The sequence below is a fragment of the Trachypithecus francoisi genome, unplaced genomic scaffold (genome assembly GCF_009764315.1).
Source record: "Trachypithecus francoisi isolate TF-2019V2 unplaced genomic scaffold, Tfra_2.0 Lachesis_group4, whole genome shotgun sequence".
Classification (NCBI taxonomy): Eukaryota; Metazoa; Chordata; class Mammalia; order Primates; family Cercopithecidae; genus Trachypithecus; species Trachypithecus francoisi.
The window spans coordinates 45539556-45547296 of NW_022681469.1; positions in this window are offsets into that span (position 1 = coordinate 45539556).

The following is a 7741-nucleotide window of genomic DNA, read 5'->3' on the forward strand; positions in this document are numbered from 1 at the left end:
AGTTACCTCTTTTCGTCTGCAGGAGTGCTATTGTTCCATGTAGAGAGAGATTGTGGCTGTCCTTCATGCAAGCCTGAACCTGGAGGGCACTGCTCCTGTGGAGATGCAGTCACCTTGAAGTGTTCCAGACAGACTGTCACAAATACATCTATGCTGAGCTCCCATGGGAGAAGACCCAGCTAAGTCTGTAGTGGTAGATGAGAGAGAAGAAGTCCCTTCTTCCAAGACTCTTCATGAGCCCCAGGGCTGCCTGACTGTTGGGGTAGAGCTTCAGACCTTCCCCAAAGCCAAGCATTGCACTTGTGCTTCTGCTGAACGAAACTTCTCATAAACTAAAAGTTCTGGGACTCAAGGCCTGCATTCTAAATTCTTTTGTCCTACAAGGTACTCCCTTGATGCGATGCACTTTCTCTTTCCCTTGGAGTAGGAGTCCCTCAGGGCCAGACAACTACAAATCCTTCTACTCCTCTGGGTCTAACCGCCCAGTGGGACTGCCATGCTTCAGACTGGTACTAGGGAATGTATGCAATGAACCTAGTGATCTGACCTGTCCTGTAGTCTTCTAGCAGTGGGTACCACCGCACATTCTGATGAGGGTAGCAGGAGAGTGATGTAGACTCTGTGAGATTTCCTTGGTTATAAATAGCCTAAGAGTGTTGGCTTTCTCAACTGCCAGCTGTAGCAGTAATGTGTTGGTCATATGGACAGACCCTGGTTAGCCAGGGTGATGCAGGCAATGGTGATAGCTGAGGTCATGCAAAAGTTTTCTCCTTCTTGGGCTCTGTGTTATTCTGCCTGCAGATGCTATACTGGATTGTTGGCTGGCCTTCAGCCAGGAGCTGGTACTTGCAAAAAAGCACCAGCTGCACTGGTAGTGATAGGATTTGTGCTTGCCTTATGTCCTTGCCAGAGAAGGTACACTGATTTTTAAGGCAATGGGTGGGGCATTGGGGTTACCCAAAGTCCCCATCCTTTGTGTTAAACTACCAGGGCAGGTGGAGGGACAAAGCCAGGTTGGGGCTAGGTCAGGTAAGTGTATGGTCTGGCTCCTCATGTGTAGGTATAAGCAGCGGCCCCAGTGGGGATGGGAGGGCAGTTCTCTGGCCACTGGGGTAATGTTCTAGTGCAGCTACATCTGAATCTGCACAGGGAACTGGGGGTAGCAGGCAGCAGTAAGCCCCACCCAACTCCCATGTACTTGGCAAGGCAGGTTTTACACCCACAGTGTTCCAGCAGCTAGCTGGGTTCCAGGCAGCCTACACTCAGAACTCAAAACTACCCTAGGCCATAAGACTTCCCTACTAAGACAGAAGCCACAGCTTTCAGGCCACGCCACTCCTGGTTTGCCTGCAAAGTAGTGATGCCCAACTTCCGCAGCTGTGGCTACAGCATACTTCCTACTTGCCTCTTGGTTCTGGCCAAAGGAGTTTGTCCCCACTCAAGATTATATCATAAATCTCAGTTGGGAGCTTCTCTGAACTTGTGAATGCCACCTGAGTTAGCTGGCTGAGTTCCATGAGGTCCCTTTTGAGACAGGATCAGGAATGGCGTCCCTTTTTCTCTGCTGGAGTCTGGGAGTGCGTGCAAAGCACAATGCTGCTCCTTCTCCTGTACTCCTCACTGCTCACTACATCAGCTCTGGTGCTAGGTAGGGTTAAGGGATTCCCCCATGCCCTGGATTGCTAAGGTTTCCCAGTGGGATTGTATATTACAGTGACAGTCTCTCCCCATCTCACACTCTGGAGACTCACAGTTTTCCACCTGATTTATGGTATAGCCTCTGTCTGTCACTTTTTTTCAAAGGGTCTGTGGTTCTTTCACTTTTCCTGTTAAGTTCCTGTGTTGCTTCTTGGAAGAAAAGTTCACAACATGAATCTCTATACACTAGTTTGTCTTTCCAAGTGGGAGAGGCATGCTAACAATGTCTCCAATCCAACATCTTGGGGAAAAAAAAGCTTCTGCCCATTTTCGAACTGGGTTATTTGTTTTTTTATTCTGATGAGTTTTATACACTATAGATTCTATTTATGAGTCCTTTATCAAATATATTATTAACAAATATTTTATCATTTTCTGTAGGTGGTCTTTTAACTTTCTTGATAATGTCCTTTGGAGCATAAAGGTTTTAAGTTTTGATGAAGTTCATTTTTTTAATCACTTGTAATTTTGGAGACCTAGATAAGTAAGTATTGTCTACTCCAAGCTCATGAAGATTTATGCCTGTATTTCTGTCTGTAAGTTTTATACTTTTAGCTCCTACATTTACATCTATTATTCCATTTTGGGTTAGTTTTTATATGTGGTGGGAGGTGGGTCCAACTTAATTATTTTGCATGTGGATATCCAGTTTATTCAGAATTAAATGGTATACTTAATGATAAAATAGTAAAATCTTTTTACCAGGTGAGAACTTAAACAAGGTGCTATTTACAGGCACTACTATTGAATATTGCATTATAATTTTTTGCCAGTGCAATAAGGCAGTAAAATAACACAAAAGATATACAGAGGAGAAATTGAGAAATGAACTATAATTATTCACAAAAGACATGATATTGTATACATAAAATGCAAAATAAACTGTAAATAAACTATAATTAACAAACAAATTTAGTAAGATCATTAGATTCAAAATCAGTATGCAAAAATCAATTATATTTCTATATAAAAACAAAAGGAAAAATTGAAAATGATATGTTTTAAAGGACACTTTCGATGCTAGCATAACAAATAAAATGCCAGAGAATTAATCTAATGATAGATGTGCAAGGGCCACTCAATGCAATCTACCAAATATTATTGAGATAAATTTTTAGAAGCTAGAATATGAAGGGCTACACAATGTTTACCAACTGGAAAAGTCAATAATGTAAAAATGTCAATTATTTTCAAATTCTCCTCAAATATTCTATAGGCTCAATGTATTCTAAATGAAATCCTAGCAGTATTTTTGGGAGAAATTAAGCTGATTCTAAAATTTAAATGGAATTGCAAAGGGCCAAGAAAATTGTGAAGGATAATGAATCTGGAATTTACTTTGCGGGATGTTAAGGCTTATAATAAGATCTCAATAATGAAAACTATAATCCTAGCATAAAATAATAAAATAAACCACTTGTTCAGATTATAGATTATAGACTACGAAAACAGATCCCCACATATAAGGTCATTAATTTTTTTATAAAGGTGACACCACAGTATATGGAAAAAGAGTAATCTTTTCAATAAATGATGTTGGATAAATTGGATATCTTTATGCGACAATAATATATATTGATTCTCCTACTTCATATCATACCTACAGATTAATTCCACATGGACTATAGATCTAAATGTGAAAGGAAAATTTTAAAGGATTTACATAAAGAGCTAGCAAATGGACTCCATTTAAAATAAGTTTATTCATCAAAAAACACCATTAAGAGTAGAAAGACAAGTCACATAATGGGAGAAACAATCACATATAGACATGTACACATGTCTTTATGAAAGAGGATGCATATCTACATACATTTGTATCTATCTACCTGACTTGAACTTCACTTCACAAAAGCAAAAGATCCAAATGGCCTAAAAATAAAAAGGTGCTTAAATTTATTAGACATTAGGAAAACTCAAATGAGAAACACAGGATTCCACCATAAAACGACCAGAGTGACAAGCAAAAATATTGACAGTATCAAGTGTTTGCAAGGATATGATGCAACTCAAATTCTTATACACTGCTGTTTGGGAGTGAAAATTTGTCCCACCACTTTGGAAAACTGTTTGACAGTATCTACTAAAGCATACACCTAATGGAAACGTGTATACTTGTGCATTAAACGACATATGCAAGAATGTTCAGAGAACCATCTTTAGAGGGTCAAACCTAGAAACAAACTGTAATGTTTATTATGATCTATTTATAAAATATTATACACCAAGAAAAATTGGTGAAACTCACAAACATAATATATTAGGGAGAAAAGCTAGACACCAAAGCGTTTGGCTCCGTTTATATTAAGTTCAAAACCTGCAAAACTAATCAGTATTTTTCTACCAATGATAGAAGTTAGGATAGTGGTACACTTTAAGAGGCACCTATTAGGAATAGACATAAAATGAATTTCTGTCTGAAGTGCTGATGATCTCTTTTTTGAACTAGTTGAGGGTTATATAACTAAGTTTACTTTTGAAAAATTCACTGAGCTGTATATTTATGGCTTGTGAATTGTTCTGTATGAAAGTAATACTTAAACATTTTGCAGCAGTTACAATAAATTTTTATGAAGACTTTGGTTCACACAATACATTCTTATGAGAATATCAAGTGCTGCTTCTAAAACAAAAATAAAAATAAAACACAAAAACTAATATGCATTATATTGTGGCACAAAATAAGAAAAAAGTTTTAAATTTAAAGTTTTTCAAAAATGAAAGGTGCTGCTGTATGCAGCAGTGAATTTGTTATCACTGGATGTACACAAGCTGAAGCATTCCTGTTAACATATCTTATGGGGAGGCTTTAAAAGGTGAAGGTTGGACAAAATGACTTCCAAGAGGCTTTTCGACTCTAAGACTATGTAATTTAAGTTGTATAATTCCACATAATACAAGTTCCCAAATGGGTTATACCACTTAATTTGCCAAACACTGTTCATCAGTGAAGAAATCACTTAAACTTTCAAACTGATTCCACTTGAAGGAACATATATTCCTCACTTCCTTCTATTTTTGACAACTTTTGTTACATGATTTAAAAATATATATGACTCAGCTACTGGGCTAAGAAAGAGATTATGCCTAGGTTTTTTTTTTTCTTTCTATTCTTAAGAAAAATCCAAAATAATCTAAAGATAGTTGACTGCTATAGTGGTAAAAGATGATTTGCCATAGGAAAATTTAGAAGGATGTTAAATATATCTATTCACTGTACTAGGAAGTACCTTAAAAATTAAGCAAGTTGCTATTTCTCACCTGAATATTCAGATTGTATATACATAATATGTATATGCCTTCGTATTACATAGCAAAGATAATTTAATAATGGATACTGATTTAATTTTAGCTGAACAATAACTTTAGATGCATAAAAGGTACATACTGGCATATACTTTACTTTTAATTCATAGGGCCAACTCCTCCTGATTGTTAAATAATAATTTGCATATATCAGTAATAATAATCTTCATCTGCAGATTCTAATTTTTTATTTTCCATCATTTTATCAAATTATAAAAATTTCAAGCATACAAACAATTTGAAAAAATTATACAGAGACATTCCTAAATTTTTGATTCAGGTACCTGGGCTGAGAATTTCATATACTCTACGTAGTGAAATGCAGACATGCACATACTTAAAATATAATTTTAGATAATATTTAGGACCCTTTGTTTTCCATCTACAGACTCCGCAGGGTCTGCATATTCTAGATTACTAACTCCTGGCCTGGCAAACTAGTGAAATATAACATTTAGACAACTAAGTAATGTTTCTGGCTTTTTTACATTATTAAACATTATTAAGCATCCTACCCTGCATGGTAAATTCAGTCAACTCTTTAAATTGTTGCAGAGACATAAAGTATTCATTATCACCCAAACTGTGCCAAGTACTACATAAAGCAAATGCATAATCTTTGAAACTTTTGGAGAAATTCATACTTATTGCTGAATTTTTACCTATATTAAGTAACCCAAATGACAGAAGATCCATAAAAAAGTAAGTCACATATCTTACAATGCTACCCTATAAACAGGTTGGAAAAAATGAAAATTTTTGTATGCTGATTTATGTAGGACCCCATAATAAAATCCCACTAACTCTTAATTTCCCACAATCAAATTTTGTTTTCTTCCATGTCTTACGTGTCTTAAGTTGTTTCATCCTATTTTAAACCATTTATTGAATTCTGTGACAACAGGAATGACTAATATGGACTAGTAGAAAAGTACATAGCGAAGAAGTCACATAATTGGTCTAGTGAAGAAGGCAAAAGTCTTTTAGTAATCTGTCCTAATGGTGGCAGTCTAAAGAAGACATATGCCTCTAAAATAGAGTAGTACAAAGCAAATCCAAAACAACTAAGCAATTCTTTCTTCTGCTCTTATTTGGGTATACACATGATAGAGGATCATCAATATCATACATTGGGATTTACTCTCTTTACTATGGAAAATATCTGATCTAAACAAAGAAAATAGTTTTCTGTTTAAAAAATGCTTTGGAGATGGAGAATTACCACATATACCACACATGAATAACCATTTTGTAATGACTTAGAAGGTACTTCAAGATCTTATATTGTTGAACATTGATTTTTACTATATTGTAGAAGTACAGAAATGCAAGAAAAGATATCATTAATAGACTACTAGGAAGATGAGGGCTTACGTTAAATTCATTCATTTTGCCTTGTATCTATCCATTTATTCATCCATCTATGCAGTCATCAATCTATTGATCCATGGATGCATCCATTTATCCATACTATCCATTCATTTACACACTATGGGATTTATGGGGATACAGTAGTGCACAAAATAGATATTTTTTTCTCATGGAAGTTTCAGAAAGAAAAATACACAATGGCTATATTGATAAGTAATCTTTTCCCTTGTAAATTTTTAACTATGTAATTTTGACTGATATAGATATTTCTATTGTTCCAAACTTTCTATTAACTCATTTGATCCCTGTAGCATCCTTTTGAAGTAGCAACTATTAGTCTTCTTATTTTACAGTTGAGGGAATAAAAGCAGAGAAAGAGTGAATAATTCCTGTGGTCACTCAGGTAATAAATAGAAGAAGCAGGATTTGAGCTTAAGCAATGCCTCTTCAGACACTGTGACACTGTGTTCTGAACCCCACACCTCGATATTAGAAGTGTGTTAATACAATCATCAATACTGCAATATTATCAGCAAGAATAACAATAATAATATATGGCACTTTAACTGTTTATAATAAACTTGTCACTATTGACAACTGCTTATAGATATATACTAGTTTAGTCCTCCCAGTGATCAAATGAGTTAGGTATTATTGTGCTTCATTCATAGAATGAAAAATAAGGCACAGAGTGGTTTAATATCCTGCTTGAGATCAAACAGCTTATAAGAAAAAGAACAGGCATTTGAATTAGGTCTCTTATTCTAAAATCCAGATTCTATGCCAAGCAGCCATAAAAAAGAATGAGATCGTGCCATTTGTAGAAACGTGGATGGAGCTGGAGGCCATAATCCTAAGTGAACTAAGGCAGGAACAGAAAACCAAATACCACATGTTCTCGTGTTTTTTTTTTTTTTTTTTTTTTTTTTTTTAGGTGGAGTTTCCCTCTTGTCGCCCAGGTTGGAGTACAATGGCATGATCTTGGCTCACTGCAACCTCTGCCTCCTGTGTTCAAGTGATTCTCCTGTCTCAGCCTCCTAAGTAGCTGGGATTACAGGCATGCACCACCATGCCCAACTGATTTTTTAATTTTTAGTAGAGATGGATTTTCACCATATTGGCCAAGCTGGTCTTGAACTCCTGACCTCAGGTGATCAGCCCACATAGGCCTCCCAAAGTACTGGGATTACAGGCGTGAGTCACCACTCCCGGCCCGCATGTTCTCACTTATAAGTGGGAGCCAAACATTAAGTACAAATGGACACAAAGAAGGGAACAACAGACACTGGTGCCTACTTGAGGGTGGAGGGTAGGAGGAGAGAGAGAATCTCTCGGTGAGATTCTCCAAAGGCATGGTGGCTCATGC